The 16,070-nt window shown below is 37.1% G+C and overlaps 1 long non-coding RNA gene across 2 annotated transcripts in view; it reads left to right on the plus strand.

The window, feature by feature from the left end:
- Positions 1 to 4,974: 4,974 nt before the first annotated feature.
- LOC311441088 overlaps positions 4,975 to 16,070 on the plus strand; it is a 129,491-nt gene continuing 118,395 nt past the window's right edge. For both annotated transcript variants that reach the window (XR_014695793.1, XR_014695794.1), the window contains exons 1-2: positions 4,975 to 5,053; positions 9,365 to 9,453. This is a non-coding gene — a long non-coding RNA (uncharacterized lncRNA). The remainder of the gene's footprint in view (positions 5,054 to 9,364; positions 9,454 to 16,070) is intronic.

The following is a 16,070-nucleotide window of genomic DNA, read 5'->3' on the forward strand; positions in this document are numbered from 1 at the left end:
GTTTATTATCAATCATACCAAACTGCAAACACTGACAAAAGAAGTCAGGGCTTCACCAGGTAGATCAAACACTTTTCCATCCCATTAGACAGTGGTTTTCTTACCCTCTCCCCTGCCAGCCTCCTTCAGTGCTAGAGGAAACATGCTATGGAAAGGTTCCAAAAGGCTTCAAGACTAATGCTTTGGGCTATGAGCGTTAAGTGAAATATCTTCAGGAATGATACTTCCAAATGCTTCTTTCCAAATAAATTGCATTGAAACTGACCTTTTAAATCCTTGTTTACATTAATTGCTGCAAAAAAATCTGTCAGTTTGCACAGGTCTGTTTTTAGTGAGATACATGACAAAGCCTGTTTTGTATATATGAGCAATGTGTCAATGTGTTTGAATGTCTTAATATTTATCAATTCCTCAATAATTATTGCACTTTTTTGGGGGGGGCGGGGGGGGGGGGGGGAGCAGGGGACAGCTATGTTAAGAGAAACTGTGCCTTTATTCTCTGTAACAGGACAAATAGCCTATTATCAGTAAACCACCAAAAAGCTGTAAAAGAAGCTGTCTTAAAAGCCAACAACCATGATAAGATGAAACGCCAGGGGATTTACAGACATAGTTCAGTCAGACGTTTTTAGAGTTACAATCATAAGAAATTCCTGAAAAGCAATTATTTATTAAGTTGGACAGTGATTAATGTATGTGACATATGCTATGTAAAGCGAAATTAATTAGAAATGTATTCACATCTCATTTCTCAGCTATGAGTCAACGTTATTAGCTTATATAGCAACATAAACATTGTGTTTTTTTAAGTACTAATTTGCTATTTGAATTAATTGAATCGAACCAGAATGTAGCAGCCCAAGATAGGTGAAAGCTGAATATCACTGCAGTCAGTGGGTGCTTCTTAATTTGTATGTGTATATACAAAAATTCACTCTCTTCTTTTAGCATGAGCATCCATTGTAAGCATACTATGTACCCAATTAGTAAATAGTAGATGGGTACAATGCTATGCATACAAAAACAGGCCCACTCTCTTGGTACTGAAACAGAATGGAGCAGGTACTTCACTCTTGGGTGTGCAGTCATATACTTCTACTACAGGCACAGAGTATTGTGACAAGCTCTGTGGCTTGCACAGTTGCCTGGTGTGTAGAGGATACTTCAACATTTCTGTTACTTCTGATATCTGATTATTAAAAACAAGCAAAAAAAAATGGAGTGGGAATGGAATGCAGTGAAATCAGAAGACAAAAATAGAAGCTCCTTAGATGTAGAGTGTGTTTCAAGCAGTGGAGATCTTATTCCAGTTACAGAATAGTAGTTTCTGCTGCACTAACTCCATCAATTAGAGGCTTAGCTTTAATTTTTTGTATCAGTAGCCATTAAACTAAATTTGGATGGTTGTGCAAACATGCTATCATTGAGGAAATTACTCTAAAGCAGCAAATAGATGACTTGAATGATTTCTGTAACCAAGACAGTTGAATTCTCAGTTTCTGTGTGCAAGCAGATCTCTGGTATCAGCCTTTGGCTAACAAGATTTATTGCCTTTCTTTTTTTTTTTCTTTTTTTTTTTTTTCCTTTTTTTCTCCCCATGATTACACAGATCAAATAGTTTGCTTGGGAATGGGTTTGTAAAGGAGAACAAAAGCTGTCAGTATCATAAACTAATGGCCAGTACTGCAACAGAACTCTGTTGCAGTAAACGCTAGGTGGGTGTTTACCATCATGAATGGATATATCCTTTCGATCTGCTTTTGAAAGAAACCAGTGGAAAGGAAAAGATTAAGGCAAGAACTGGCTTATTAAATCTAACTCCTTCCACCTCATTCTTTGCAATCCACTTAGAGATGAATGCTTTGTTTGCCTTTTTTATTTATTTTTTTCTTCCTACTGAGAAAAGCCACATTTTAGAATACATTCTATGATTCTAGGACACAACCACACTGGGTAAATAGCTGACAATTTTTTAGGGTGTATTTCAACACTCATAACTCTTTGTAGTAGTGTCTGTCTTTATTTTGTGAATCAATATCTTAGAAATACCACTCCTTTCCATAGCTCCCAAATATCCTTTTACCAAAGCCTTATTTCAATTACTCAAAAAAAAAAAAAAAAAAAAAAATGCAATGAACACATGGGGTTGGGATGGAATACAGGATTACTCACTGGAGTATGTGAATGCACTGAGGGTGTTTTATTTTTTCAGACTCCTACATAAGGGATCTCTTCCAATTTCAGATCTGGAATCTAAGTCAAAATGAGCATCTCAGTTCACAAGTATTATGAAATTTGCAGAGGCTTCTGAGATTTGTAACAAAAAAGAAACAACAACAACAGCAACAACAACAACAACAAAAAAAAACCAAACACAACAACAAAAAACTGAATTTCCTTGTAATCTGTTATATAAAGGTTAAAACAAGGGAGAAAATTATATCACAGTCTGAAGACAGCCATTAATTTGGGAGAATACAGGACTCTGCTCAGAAAGTCTTGAGCTGGGGCTTTCTGTTTTGTGGCATTTTTCTGCCACTTGCTGTTCTGAGCTCTGATCAAATAATTGTGTAGTCCACTGTTGAAATCTGCACTGCTTCTTTCCAGTGTGGTCAACAGTAATGAAGAAATATCAGCTAGAAAGCTGATCTTATCTGTAAGTAATAGTAGCAGAACGTGCAAAATGCAGCATTTAGACACTCCTTGAAATTTTTGATTTTGCAAAATGCTTACTAGGCTCATTATTTGCAAATCTCCTCATGCTTCTAGGAGTAATAAAGGAAAGAATGACATAGCTGTACTATGTGCAAGAATCCAATTTTCTATTTTTCTATTCAGGTTTATAAACTTCATCAACAATGTACTGTGATATTTAATAAATACTTATTCAGGAAAATTTATGGAAACTAGGTATGGAACTTTGCCTATTTTTGAAAACTATCACACTGTTAACTTGAGGTAATTCACCAGTATTTATGTGCTATTTGCCTACTCCTCCTTACATAGTAGTCTGATGACTTTCTCAGCTATAAGATCACCTTTTCTACTTACTGAAACTTTAGCATGGGGGAATTCTGTTGAGAAACAGCTTTCTGCTCCACTCATGTAATACCTGTCAAAATTGTACCTTGTCACATTGAAAAGGCATTGCCAAAAGTTATGCCCCTTTCACATAGCAAACTGTTGCAACTCAAAGAAAGGGTTTCAGCTCTTGGATATGAGAAAACACACTGTTTCACTGACTAATGGATGGCAATGCAGCAGAGCTTTGTTAAGGCAAATAGTTGCTGTTCTGTTAGTGTTACTGTAGACAGTACACCATTGTCTACCAGACACAGGATGTTGTGGGAAAAAGATAAAACTAAAAATAGAAAAAAAAAAAAATCAATGTGCAATAATAAAGACATTGACTTCTAAGACAAGATGCATTTTTTTCTTAAAAAAATCAAATAAGATATAATTGTGCATAATAAGAAACAATACACAGCAATAGAGACAGTACAGAAACCATAGGTTAATAAAAGGTAAAGGCAGAATCTTAGGGACGAGTGTCAGGACAATCATCTAAATGGCTGAGAAAGGTAAGATTATTCAGGTAATTCTGCTTTTTCTTATTGATTTTAAAATGCTGTTTTTTTCTTAACAAACTTCATATTAATATCATCTCCACCTCTCATTTTCCAAATGCTTCCTCTGCCTATCATCCGTATGCTGCTGAGAAGGGTCTCTTGCTACTTAACAGTACCTACAGCTTGAAAAGTTTGTGTTGACCAGGCAGTTACTGGGGAGAATTAGTTAGTGTATTAACTTGCTGATCATTATCATCAGCTGATTGCTAGCATTTCCTGATACCTGTAAAACAGAGGAAAGATATCCTCCCTGATTTGTCTTGTTTCTCACATTAAATGGATGATGAAACCGCAAGATAGTGGTTACTGTTGTCCTACAGAATTATCAAGCCATTTTCTGTTCATGACCTGCTCTTCCCTTTAGTTGTGAAGTATGTGTTTGCTTATCCTTAATGTCCCCACACTTCTGCCATTCTCATCTCTTGTCATGTAGCTTTTTTTTTTTTTCTAACAGCTTGAGAATTAATGATAGTCAGAAGGTAATTAATGCCATTGCTAAGATTTGTGACTTTCTGCTCCTAAAGCAGCTAACAACACCTTTACTGACTGACTGAGAGAAGAGGAAAAGTAAAAATTTGGGGATATTTAAACTCATTAAGTTTTAAAGACAGTTTTAAAATGAGTTCAACTCTGCTTTTACTGAAGGAAGCTCCTTTTGGTCAATACCGGTACAGTGAGAAATTACTACTAAATACAGCTCTGTGATAGTTTAGTAGGTTTATGGCAGGTTCACCTTGGCTGGCTGCTGGGTGCCCACCCAGCTGCTCTGTTGCTCTCACTCCTCAACAGCACAGGTGGCAAAAATGAGAGGAAAAACTCATGGGCTGCCATGGAGACATGCTTACCAATTACTATCAGGTGAAATAGGCTCACATTGGGGAAAATTAATTTATTGCTAATTAAAATAGATTTTGATAGTGAGGAAAAAAGACAAGAGAAAACAACACCAACCACCCTCAGCTCTTCTTCCCCCATGCTTATCCTGAGGCTCAATTTTGTGCCCTCCCAGCTGGGCCATTTTGGCTTTTTCTTGTGTTCATTTTCCTTGAGGCCTGGAACCAGCCAGAATGTTCTGGAACCGGCTGGAAGTGGCCTCTCCTCGCTGACACCCCACAGCCCCTGCTGCAAAGTTGATGCCACAGACATCGTGCATAGCTGAAAGTCACTTGACAAAATCAATTTTTGGTGTTTTAGCAGTGTTTGTGAGGCCCTGGCATGCAGATTAATGGCATGGTGCCAGGTGCCATGCAGGTGAGCCTCACCTCAACACCTCACGGTGAGTGTGAGGAGATGGTGGGCTCGGCTCACCTGGTGATTTCTTCAGGACTAACCTGCAGCCTGAGCAGTTGCTGCCTCAGGATTTATAGCAGTGAAGTGTCTCCTACCCATTCTTAGAAATGAAGTTAAATGCTATTGACACATTGGTAAGTAATGCAACTCAACATTTCTTTTGTCTGTGTTATCTGGTAATTCGTACCATCGTTTTAAGTATCAGAGGAGAAGCAAGGACTGTGTGCTTGAAGGGTTATGAAGCAGTTGGAAAGCACTAGAAAGCTTTTAGGCTTATCTTTCTAGCCACAGGGTGCCACCATTGCTCCAGCAGATCAAAACTGTTAGAGCAACAGAAAATATTACCTGGAAATTAATATAAATATGAACTACTTCAGTCTAGTTTTCAAGCTAATGTTTATGCATTGATATATTAAAATCACCCACTACTAATCTTCTACCTTGGAGAAACTCTAAAAGATTTGCAATCTACTTCATTTAGGGGAAGCAGTCCCCAGAGGGTTTAATAATTCTCAGAAACTTGTCTCCATACTTCCTAGCACCTCCTAGCACTGAACTGTGGCTGTGTCAACCATAAGAGTCACAAGATTTTTCACACAAATAAACAGGAATTTAAGTACGTATGTTCTGTTAAGTCACTGTGGTGAAGGAGTAGGTGCATCTCTGCACTTGTTCACATTCCATAGGCAATAATAGCTGCTAGACTTGCAGGAATTTGTTTGAAATTTGTTTGGAAACTCATCAGTGAGGTAAGCTGTAAACAGAAGATAAATATTGCTTCAATAAAAGTAGATCTTCACTGTAGCTGGTGGTATTCTGAAGAACTAAGCATTGTTTTCAGTGTACTGAGGGCTGAGTCATTTTCCCTCTCTGTTTTAGTAATGTTAATCATGAATGAAGCTAATGGATCGTTCTAAGATTAGCCTAAAAGGAAAAATTGTTCTATAAGACAATTAAAATTGGAAAAGTGGATGGTAACAGTGTTGACAACCATGCAGCTGAAAGAGTAAGGGAATGGAGGAGTTTTTTCTGGATTTCAGAGACTATGCTTAAACGTTTTTTGCTTCAAGTTCATTGGATTGCATGCTAAAACAGCATAGGCAGCCAAAGTTGGAGCTCAGAACAATTCCAGGGAAGTCTGCTGGAATACAGAGTTAAGCATTTTATAGTTTATTTGGGTTTAGGCCCCTTGAGCCTTCTAATTTCTGGTCGAGCTTCATTTAAAAATAATTTGCTGATAAAGATATTTGGTATTCATTCTATAAAAAGCAAAACTGATGCTTGTTTTTTAGGGTAATACAGCTGAGAACAAGGTAAAGAAGCACACATAGGTTGGATGTTCAGACAGTGAAAATGGTGAAAAACCTTAGGTTTGTTGCTTCAGATTTTATCGCGTGGTTCATTTTCTTTTCTAATTCCTGATACTTACATTGGAGGATAGTTTTCTAGGAAATATTCCATACGTTTTAGATAGCTTACAAGTTTAAGTCTGCAAGAAGCTTATGTTCTTTTTTTTTTTTTTTTTTTTTTTGATGTTAGTATGTGTAGGGTATAAAGTATGGCAAAGTAAACTGATTAGATGCAAAATAAAACAAATGAAACTATTGTTTAAGGTGTAACATAATGCCAGAAATCTTAAAGGCAGAGAGGTCATTGTACCTGCAATTTCAGGTCTGGGATTCTGGGTTCTGTTTAGTTTGCAGTGGTTTGTGAGGTAAATGATTTGCACAGGCATAAGACTGGCAGAATTGACCAATGAAGCACAAAGATGTAGCAGACTGGTGATAAATTATTACTGGAGAGAAAACTTAGATGACACTTTAACCAGAAACACTGTAGTGCTCTGACCAATCAAATAGCCCCGTATAGCCTGTGAAGGCGCAGTTCAGTCCTTAGCAAAGCTCTCCTCTTAGGTAGAATTCAGCCTTAAAATCCTTAACATTATTGCTGTGCTTCAGGAAGAATTTCTATTTGATTTTGTTCAATCTAAATTAGTTTCTCTGCTGGAGGCAGGAATCGCCCTGCAGGCAACCTAAAAATTAGAAGTTTCATAGCACTCATTTACCTCATACTCAGAAAAGACAGCACTGATGTCAATATTATTATTATTATTTGCTGTTTTGAAAGAATATTTAAGTGCCTTTTCTGCCACACTAGACCACATGTTGGATGGCCTTAAGTTTATGTTTGGACAAATCATGCACAGAAAAAATGTATTCAAGAAATATTGCATATTCTGACTTTTTTTTTCCCTAAAATTTGTGATGTCTGAAGTAACTGTATGTGCTGTGTGAGTCTGAAGGAGGAAGTCTTCAGCTCTCTGGTTTGGTCCCACAAATCGTAGTAAGGTTCTGTGTGGATGGGAGAGAGGCTTGGTATGAACATTACGTGCTGAACCTGAGTCTGGCTTTAGAATCCTCAGCTCTGTATCTGTCCCACAAAACTGTCACAAAGACCAGTAAGGGTAAACAAAACAACAACAAAAAAACCCACAACGAAAGTGTGGGAAGTGTCATCCCAAGTTTCTGTTTAGTCTGGTGTTCCTTCAGGCTTACTGTAAAATTTCAGATTGTTTCAGAAGAAATGTGAAGTGTCTGCAGCAGACTGTTGTGGTCCACCCTGCTGGTGTCTACTATTTGGAGGCAGGTCTGGGATCAAGGAAGTGTTTATGCATTTGAAAGTTTTAAAATGCAGTTATTTTTGGTTGCAGGATTGGTAGATGTGCAATGAAATTTATATATATATATATATATTTTTTTTTTTTTTTCTTTTTTCCAAAACATCTTTTTTTCAATTGTATGGCTGTGAAAATGAGATTTTGTGTCAGGCTTATAAGCACTGTATTTTCTGAGTCCAGAGTTGTGTTTGCATAATTGTGTGTGTAAATTTCAGATGAAGTGAGAGCGATTCTAGAAAAACAACACATTAACAATTTCATTGGTTGCCTGTCTGCTGCAACTGATTTTGTTACTGAATTTCAGTTGAGAAATATATATTTTTTTCCTTGTAATTTCTACTAATCTTCTTAATGTCTGAACCAGATTTCAGACTGGCAGAGAGAGCCTGAGTTTAAGTTAAGCCTCCACAGTAAAAATTCAGCCTGAAGGAATTTTTCATGGCCAAATTATAAAGTGCTAGAAAATAAATTTCATATTAAAACTGTGGATTCAGCCTTCAGTGCCACAGTACTTTGCTTTTCCCTTTAATAATGTAATGACCTATATGTGCAAAGTTTCTTAAAGTGTTTCTTGAGGCAAATTTTTTTCTCCTCTGGGTATGATGGGATTTATTATTTTATATAACTGACTTGCCTTCAGTAAACTTTTTATTTAAAGACTTTCATAGTAGTAGTTGATGTTCAGGAAATAGAGTTGATAAAACCAGGTAGCTCTAGAATTTCATGAAGTTTAAGCAGATGTTTAATCAATTCTGGTGTGCATCCATGTTAACTTCCATTATTGTTTGTTTCTGTATTTTTAAATGGCTCTAAAGGGAGTAATGTGTTTTCTGTAGGAGGAAAAAAAAAAAGTAATCTCTGAATTATGTAGAATGTAAACTTCTTTGAGACTTGCAGTGAAGATATAAATCACTGAGTGATGGGATTCACCCCATGGGAATGGGCCAGGTCAGAATAACTGTTTCCACATTATATGAAAACAAAAGTTAAATTGTTCATTGTTTTTGTTCAAGTTCATATGGACTACAGGAAGGCTAAAAATTTCCATACTCCTTTATATGCGTTCATTTAGCACCTTACATATGTAGCTCATTGACATCAATAAGAATTTCCTAACTGATTCAACCTGTTATGTTTAAAATAGATGTATCTATTTCCTTTAAGGCAACTCCAAAAGAGTAGGGTGCATGCTGTAAATACAGGGTGATAATGTGTAATGAATTGTTGCAGCTACAGGCTTTTGCCTGTGTAGTTAGTTAGTTCATCCTGGAAATGATGAATCAAAATGGAGAAGTAATTTCATTGCTTAAAAATGAAAAGAAAATCTGTTTTTAAAATGTCAAGTTCATGATTTATGAGCAGGATTGTCATAATCAGTCATTCAGAATGAATTGGATTATTTAGGATCTATTTACAGGCAGACAAGCTGAAAATATTTTTGCGTACAATGCTGAGGAAGTTTACACTCTCTCTCACATCTAAATTGCTTTTCCACCCTACGCAGATAGAAACACAACACAGATTGTTAGTTCCCTTATGAATTAGTTATAAACTATGACAACAGTGCAAAATACCAAGAAGAGGGAGTGTCGTGTCCCCCCCCCCCCCCCCCCCCCCATGGTATCATCAGTGGTTGCAGCCCTACTGAAGATAATGGGATAATAAAAACTTTTATAGAATTGCCCTAGACAACATTTTCCAGCAGCATTTATCACTAATAATAGGCACTAACAAGTTGTCTTATGAGTCTTATTCTTCAATTATTTAGGAATATGGGAATTTTGACATTGACTTCTGTGAGAGTGGGGGAAGAGAAGGAGGTGGGCAAAACTCAACCAGAAGGATGCATCTCTTCAGGTATGCTGAATTAACTTTTGATGTTTTGTGGAAGGGATTTTTCTTAATTCTGTCTTCTGCATGCAGCAGTCAGTGAGGCCCACAATGGGGATTCCTATGTGCTACTGTAGTGTGGTATAGCAATTAAAATGCATGTAATGAAGTAAATACGTAAGTAACAACTAAAAGTGTTGTAAACTGTAAAAAAAAAAAAAAATAAAAAAAAAAACAACAGTCTCAAGCTGCTAAACATCTACAGCTTCATTGTCTTTCAAAGCATTCTTATAAGAGAGTTTTTCCTTATCTTTTTATTATTTATTTTGACCTTTGGCATGGAATTTTTTTGTGAGCTGTGTCCCCAACTCTCTCTTCCCAGTCAGAGGTTCCCAACACTGAGGTTTCTGCACCTTAGTAGGATAGGAATTACTACAGGCCAACACAAGGCAGGGAAACGGAATGGCAGCTCCATCTATGTTTGTCAAAAATCTGTTTCAGCTTGTGTATCTCACCAATTGATAATTCAGAGATTAAATTAATATCTACACACATTTTCTGTGTAAAGAAATTAATGGCACAGGAATGAAGGAGGCCTGAGACAGCAGGGTTGTGATGGTGTTATAACTTCCCAGGGAAGTCTATGTGAGGACACTTTTTGAGCACAAATTTCTGGCTTGTGTAAGTGGACACTAAATACAAGTTCCAAATCATGTGAAAGGTGAGCCCAAGAAGGGGTGTACATGAATTTGACCTTAATATAAGGCAGGAGATATAAGAGACGAGAAAGCAGGGAGGATGGAGGCTGAATTTGGGAACGTCATGTTCTTGTCTGCTTTTTAGATTTAATACTCTTATGTTTAAAGGGCTTCACTCTTTCCTTCTGGAGGAAGTCTGTTATATTCTGATGAAGTGCTCTGTGGCCTGTTTTCTGTTAATGGTTCTTCTGTCACGTGTTTGATCACCCTCATTCCTGAGGCAGTTTGATCCCTTCTCTTTCACTCAGTGATAGTTATCCTAGTGTAAGGACCTTCTGAAGTCCTTCTTAGTTTTTCTTCAACTTAAGGAGACTAAGAATATCATTGTTGAACTGTCTCTTACACCTTATCAAAAAAGTCTGAGTTCCCACTGTTTGCTTCTATTAGAGGGATGCATTGGACTAACGATGTTAAGAAAAAAACAGAATAGCTAAAATGATCCTGCTTCTACTTTTACTATCCTGTGGGACATCACAGACAGTGGGCAATCAGGAGAAATTGTTTAGATTTTAGACTTAAAATAATTTGAATTATTCACTCAAGCTATAGTAAAACTGCTCCTTAGTAACAAACTGGGCTGATGCACAAGGCCATCTGAAAGTTGGTGAATGAATTGCAAGGGCTCAGGTAAGCTAATATTTCAACAACAGGAATCACCAATCTTGCTACAGGTTTGAAGGAAACTGTAAAAACAAAACCAAATAGAACTCAGCAGATAAAGGAAAAGTGGGGGGATGGAATCTTGGAGTATCACAGCAGACCTCAAGGTGCTGTCTCCCCTACGAAGAGGAGGCTGTGAAAATTGGGAAGGAGAGAGATCTGTCTGAAGTGAATGAACTCATGCTGAGGATACACCAATTCTAAGCTCAAACTATGAGTAGATCCATATAGTAGTCCCTGTCCTGAAGTGACAAAATTCCAGGGCAAATGCTACCACTTCTCTCTTTCTGAAATGGGATCCTGCACAGAAGAAAGGTAAGTTATGTGGCAATGAGAAATAAATTTATTTCCCTCTGTATCATTCAGCACAGCTGTGGACCACTACGCACACTCTGTTTCTTTACCTGCAGCCTGTGAGTGTGCTGCAAGTTAGGTTAGCTGTTTTGGCACGTTGAGTTGCTCCCTTTCTTCCTACTACAAGTGACCCTTGCTTTCCTTCCCCCTGCACCCACAAAACAACAACAAAAAGTGGGTGACTATTTTTTTTATTTTGTCACAGAAATGTATCTAATGGTTGAATTTTTTTATTTTATATATATATGTATATATATATATATATACACACACACACATATATTCTTTCCTTCAAAAATAGGCAAACTGATTTTCATTTGTGTACATCTATGGGCTTGCATACATGCCTAAACATCTTCAGAATAAGCCTGCTGAGCAGTCCTTAGAATAACTACCTACTTAAGGCTCCTTTGCACATCTATTATGATATTGACTTTTAAGTTCAAGCTCTTTTAGCCAGGTACTCAAATTTTCACATTAATTTTATACTATTATCCCTTTTAAATTAGTCAATAGTGCTTGTGTGGATCTTGTTGTGCTGGATTGTTAAAATACTTGCATTCTTCTACATGGAAGTAGGACTGTTATAATATTCCAAAGTTTACTGTAAAACCTGGGTTGTGTTTGAAGCTAACAAGCCAGAACTGCAGTCTTGTTGGTTTCATTCTTTGTGAAGAACAGCAGTCAACAATTCTGCATGAATGATGCTATCTAAGACAGATAGTATGTGAAGCTCTAGAGCATCTTATGTTTGCTGCCAAGACACTGACATTAGAAAACAACTGGCAAGTCAGATGCAGTTTATTTAGGAGCCTGGAAGTATGAGCCCATGACAGCAGCATGATGTAGGAGCTCAGTTTGGGTTCATTTGTACTGAGGAACAAAAGACAAAACAGCAGCACCTTGATAGAGCCTTCAGCTGAGTATAGGAGAGAGAGGCAGCAATCAAGTATAGGGTGGGCAGAGGGAAGGAATCACTGGCTTTCAAAAGCCTTTTAACCTCTGACTTCAGAAAATAATGTGTGTCAAATGTAATGAAACATGGAGACAGATCTGGAAGAGCCTAATGGTGACGCTTTTGCAAGACAGCAACTAAAGAAGCTGCCTTTGCTGGATGGAAGCTGACAGTAATTTTTCTTCTTTCATGAAAATGGCAACTTGCAGCAGAAAAAAAAAAAAGGTAATGTGTAGATGTATAAACATCCCCGACTCCTAAAGCAGAATACTAGAAAATGCTAATGCTGGTGGCTTCCCATCATTTAGTAAGTCTGTCCACACTTGTTTCTTTCTTTTTTTTTTCTTTTTTTTTTTTTCCCAGCTAAGTGATCCCTTTTATGCAGTACTTCCTTGTCATAAACCAGCTGAGCAACTCCTCAGAGGAGAGGAGCTAATGTTACAGAATATGTTGCTTGTTTTAAGCCAATAGAGATATAAGTTGGTCATTTAACCTACAAAAGGCGGTCTCTTTACCTATCCTTCACCAGTTGGGCTTTTTCTTCTCAAAAAACAGTTTTGAAACTATGAGCCTTAATACTCAACTATTTTTGCTGCTCAGCTTGTGTTATAACCCAATTTAGTTGTGTAGCTGGAAGGTAATATGTTTAGGGAAAATGTTTTCAGTTTGAAGTGGTAGAAATTTTCTCAATCAAACAAAAAAATCACCAGAAAACACTGTAAAACCTGAAATGTTTTAGTTGAAACATATCTCAGTGACATGAATCTAAGGCAAAGTTTTATGGGAACTCTGCATTTGTAGCTTATTGATTTGCCTTAAAATTCCCTGCAGATATCAGCAACATCAATTTATCTGAACAACTTCATGCTCTCAATAGCTTTGTGTTTACGTCAGCTTTATTTTTATTGATAAACTGCACTAGATTATAGAATAACAACAACATTCCTTCTGAACTCAGTTGAGCATCACTTGTTTTTACCTCCTCTGTTCTAGGGAGATGGGCTAACAAAGTCCCATGTAGAAATTAGAAGGAAATAGCATGTGAATAATTATAATTCAGACTTCAGATTTTTGTGTGTGTTGCATATTTTCTAAATAAAATAAAGTGAGATAAGAAGTGAGCAAGGGATATGGTCCTTTGTGATACAACTAAAATACTTTGAGTGTAGAAATGATTGAGCCAAGTTTAATTGGGAAAGGAGGAAGCATCTGGGTATTAAAAGAATGTAGGTAACACTGCTATAAGGTGTACATGTAAATCCACATCCTCAGCTTTTATTTCACTTAGCAAAAATAACAATATATTGCAACACAAAATATGTGTGGTAACAGAAGAATACACTGAACCAATCCAAAAGTGCTAGACTTCAAAGGAGGGATTTACCCAGAACTGGAATAATGTCTCTTGTTACTGTATTAGAATAATCCAAGTGCTTTAGAGTATGACATGCTGGTATTCTTTACTTTTTGTTGCTGACTGAACTGTAGAGAAATCAGGCCTCTCCCTCTGGGAGTGTGCGAAACAAGTGGAGAAGCTCCTCTTACTGAGATTTATAAGGAGTTAATATTAATTTGGATACTGTGGCTCTCGTACCTTCTTGATTACAGCTTCTGGGCTGTATTAGAAGAAGCTTAACCAAAGCCAAACAAGAAGAGGCAAGTGTTATTGATACAGGGATGCTATCAAATTATGAGGACTGAGCTGAGGTATCCACATTCTCAGAAACAGAAATTGGAAAGGGACCACAAGACAATAAAGTGTGTATCTCATGCAAGTCTTCTGGTAGTAGCCTTGATTATTTTCTCCCTTATAAAAGTGAGCTGCAATGTTACTGGGATTCATCAAATGATGCTATTGTTCATTTACAGTATCTTGTTTCTTGTGTGCCTGTTTTAGATCCTGGGGTAAATATTTAATTGTTGCTTATGATGTATTTTTATTATTGATAGGTTTTGCTGTAACATGCTTTTTTTAATCATAAAATGTGGGTCATAAGGTACATCCAGATGTCTTCTAGTACATTCCCCTGCTCAAGCAGGTCTAATGAGATCAGGTTGTTCGAGTACTTGTCCAGTTTAGTCTTGAAACCTCCAGGGATGACATTATGAAATCCCATAGCCTTCCTGGGCAGCCTGCTCCAATATTTGACTATTCTCATAGCAAATAATGATAATAAAAATCTGTGTGTCTAAATGGAATTTTGTCGTTGGAATTTCCCACTTCTGTCCATTGTTGCTTCTTGTTCTTTTGTGCACCACCAGGTGTCTGGCACTCTCAATGCCATACAACCAAACCCTTTCAGCAAGTCCCTGGTAAACATGGGCACTCTGAGTTGCTAAGAGGATTAGCTCCATCTAACACAGTTAACAGTTACTGTTTCTCACTTTATCAATATTTAGATGCTAGTGTTGTTGCTTTCATCTTGTTTTTTACTTTCTGTCATTTATCCTGGGACTGGTTTCCTCTCTTGACCTTTGGTTTCTGTTTTGAGTTCTGTTCTTGCACTGATGCCCTGGTACGTATGATGGTTCCAGATCTTAGAAATTGCTGGTCTGTCTCCCTTGCATGTGAGGTAAACAAATATGATATTGAAAAAGTGAATTCAGAGTTAAATGTAATGCTTACTGTAAACAAAAGACAGGCAAAGCCTCCATTAACATCTGAGGAATCGAAACACTCTTATTCCCCCTTAACTAAACACATGACACTCTAATCAGAAGTGTATTTATCTTAAAAAACCACTCAAGATTTAAGAAAAAATTCTGAAGAGAGATTAAGTATCCACCACAATCCTGAGATTTATAAACTACATGAAGTCACAAAGTGTTGGTTTTTTTTTTTGTTTGTTTGTTTTTTTAAGTGCTGGAAAAAGGTGTTAAGAGAGTTGAGAGGACAAGTTGTCCTCAATTATATGTACACCTGCCTGCAATCAATTCTCAGTAGACCTTTCTGTAAGTGCATAACGTGCTTAAGAGAATGTAGCCTTTTAACTGTCAGCATGAATAAGAAGAAAAGTATCAGATATCCTGTCAATTGGCAGATAGTTTGAAATCCTGCATCCTTTGATCCTCAAGAAGAGAGATTTTTAACTTTTTCGTATTTTAATCTCTCAGATCTCTGTATGCAGATTGGCAATGTAGATGGCAGAATTATCTGATGACAGGATGGTAGGGGTGAAAGATTCTTGGGTATTTATGGATAGAGACACAATACGACATGTATTCATACAATAGCATAACTCTTAGAGGGCTATCTCTATCATGAAATATCCAGGATTTGTAGAGCTATGAAATAGTACATTGAGCGTATGGAATAACAATGAGGTTTTGAAAGCAAGAGAGACTATTGCATTGACTAAGGATCTAAGAATGTAGCTTGAAATGAGAAACTACTCCCTGAATGTACCCAGTTAATTGCTGTTGATGTCCCTATCTGCTGCCATTTGGATATGCTGAAAGTTTTGGAAAACACTATCAGTATTTGTTAGTGACAAGTGTAAGTGGGGATTCTTGTCCTGACTCTTGACAATATGCTTTTGTAAAAACTATTTAAGCTTCAAAGAGTATTGTGCTTGAGGAGAGAACAATGATAATAGAAGCAAAGTGAGGGACGTTGCTCCATGAAAGATAAAACAAGGAAAGAGTTTTTCAAGAATGCTAGTCAGTCTGCTCCTAAATCTCTTTGCTTTTGTGATTTATGCTCCTAAATCTAAACTTCTGAAAATCTCCCCTTCTCTTATATTGCATCTATCGTTTGATACATTACCAACTGTGAAGGAAATGAAAGGGAAAATCCTGTTCTGTCAAATGAGTGATTATCTGCTGAGGCAGATAAAAGTGTGGGTTTGACTGTTACTGCATAATATGACTCTTGACTCCTAGCCTCAGTTGCAGGCTATCTGAACTCTCATACTGTG

The sequence above is a fragment of the Aythya ferina genome (assembly GCF_964211825.1).
Source record: "Aythya ferina genome assembly, chromosome: 9".
In the NCBI taxonomy this organism is placed as follows: Eukaryota; Metazoa; Chordata; class Aves; order Anseriformes; family Anatidae; genus Aythya; species Aythya ferina.